Source organism: Macrobrachium nipponense, chromosome 9 (assembly GCF_015104395.2).
Source record: "Macrobrachium nipponense isolate FS-2020 chromosome 9, ASM1510439v2, whole genome shotgun sequence".
In the NCBI taxonomy this organism is placed as follows: domain Eukaryota; kingdom Metazoa; phylum Arthropoda; class Malacostraca; order Decapoda; family Palaemonidae; genus Macrobrachium; species Macrobrachium nipponense.
Window position 1 is genome coordinate 102251132 of NC_061110.1, and position 2500 is coordinate 102253631.

The window sequence follows — 2500 nt, forward strand, 5'->3', positions numbered from 1 at the left end:
AATGTACCGGGACACTTTTTGTCAGATACGTATGTAGAATAATAATCCGAATGACAACGCATACCACATTCTGTGGTAATTCACAGAACAAGCTTAATATCAACGCTGTAAGACCTTTATAGATATGAATTACATATCCAATGCAGCAAAATATATATTGCAATGTAAACAAGGATTTTGATTCATGTATTCTGTTTAAATTTTAAATATATTCAACCATTTAACCGACAACATTTTCTACATCCTGAACGTGAACAGGAACAAGATGCTTTCGAATCATTCTGTCGTCCAACACTTGTAAACTCAACTTGTCAAAGATATTGACTTTCCCCAGTGAAGCTCTCATCAATATAAAACTTTGTCATTCTCGTGCATAATGCATGTATGAATTCCACTTCCTGGCACATCTTTTTCAATGCCTCTTTCATGATGTTCTCGATGTTCTTGTCTCTTAAAGCAACGCAAGTTATGGAAATAATAACCCAAGTCTATGTTTCTACAGTATCAAGGAGTTTCCTGTATTCGAGAAGCACTTCATTCATCCTAAATCAGATATAGATAATAATCATCGCTAGGAGGGTGCTTCCTTGATGTTCTTGTTTCAAAATTCATGGCGAGTGACAGAAACGCATGCTAAGGAAACGAACCTAAGACTTAGCTTCTATAGCTTCAGTTCACCAGTTCCTAGTTGGACTAGTGGTTTTCGCTCGGCTACCAATCCGGTGGTCCAAAGTTCGATCCTCGGCTCGGCCAACTCGGAATGAGAGGAATTTATTTCTGGTGATAAAAATTCATATCTCGATTTTATGTGGTTCGGATCCCACAATAAGCTGTAGGTCCCGTTGCTAGGTGACCAATTGGTTCCTAGCCACGACAAAATATCAGTTTAGCGGTTCTGTCTAAACTAAGATATACTTAACTTAACTTACAGTTCACCTTGGCACTTCAGCCATTAGGAATTCGAGCAGAAATGTTGAAATGGTCGTCCATGATTGTCATTACCTTTTTATTTATTTCGTTTTTTTAGTGACAGAGTAATTAATATTTCCATTATTATTACAGTCACGTAAATTCGGTGATTTTATTGGACGTCACGTGTTTTGGAAGACCGCATCCAAAATAAATGTAACTTTCATTTACGACTTCAGCCCAACTTTCATGGAAAAACTCTCTGACTCACCGGTTTCAGAAGACGTTGTGAATTGAATTGAATATAGAATTTAGCCCAAAAGCCCAGCACTGGGACCTATGAAGTAATTCAGCGCTGAAACGGAAATTGTCAGTGAAAGGTTTGAAAGGTGTAACAGCAGGAAGACCTTGAAATTGCACTCTGAATCAATTGTTAGGAGAGGGTGGACAGTAAGATGGAAGAAAGAGAATAAGGGAGTAGGTATAGTAAAATGACAGAAAGGGATTGCAGCTAGGGGCCGTAAGGGACGCTGCAAAGAACCTTAAGTAATGCCTTCAGTGCACCGCATAAGGTGCACTGGCGGCACTACCCCCGTACGAGGCAGAAGGCATAGTAATTTACTCCTGTCTCGTAACACTAACGACAAGAGGAAGAAAAAAAAAAGTAAAAAACTCGTGCTATTTTGTCGTGTATCCTTCCTACGTCACTAACCTTTAAATAACCTGATACTTTTTCTTTAAAAAAGAGAAGATGTCGCCAGAATTCTGAACAACGTTGTGTAGCTCGCGAAGGGAAGAAATGCAAGTAATGCAACGAACTGAGTTACTGGAACTTCCTATCTCAACGACTAAGGCAGAATTGGTTTCATATTATATTCTGTTTTTTTAATTCCTCTGAAGGAATTATTCTGACTCTAATGCTATCGCTAAACGATTTTATTCTGTAAATTCTTCTCCATTCATTTACCAAGAGTTAGTCATTATTTCGTTTTTAGGCATTGATATTTCATTGAATGGTTTAACATTCTGTTTTAGAATTGTCAGTTACACTGAAATATCCTCTTAATTTTTTCAAACACTGACATCTCACTGAATATTTCTACAAGCTGTGTTTGAATGTCAGTGACAATGAAATATATGGTATTACGATGTTTCATTATTATTTATCTTAATAGTAACTGGTATTAAAGAATAATTCAAGAGGAAGGATTAGGAAAGGTCTATTTACTATTTATTTGACGACTTACGGAATAAACAGAAAAGAAATTAAATAAATAAATTGATTAAGATTTGTGGAACATCTTGTTCGTAAGGTACAATGAAGCTTTTTCTCGATTAGAGTGAATGAAACCTGTAGATGAATGAAGCCTATCCTGGGTGAGGATGAATGAGATATATTCTGAATGGGAATGAATGAAGCCTATTGTGGATGAGAATGAATGAGGCCTGTTTTTTGGGGGGATGAGATTTAAAGAGGCCTATTGTGGATGAGAATGAATGAAGTCTATTCTGGATGACAATGAATGAAGCCCAATCTGGATGAGAATGAATGAAGCCTATTGTGGATGAAATGAATGAACGGGGGTCTATC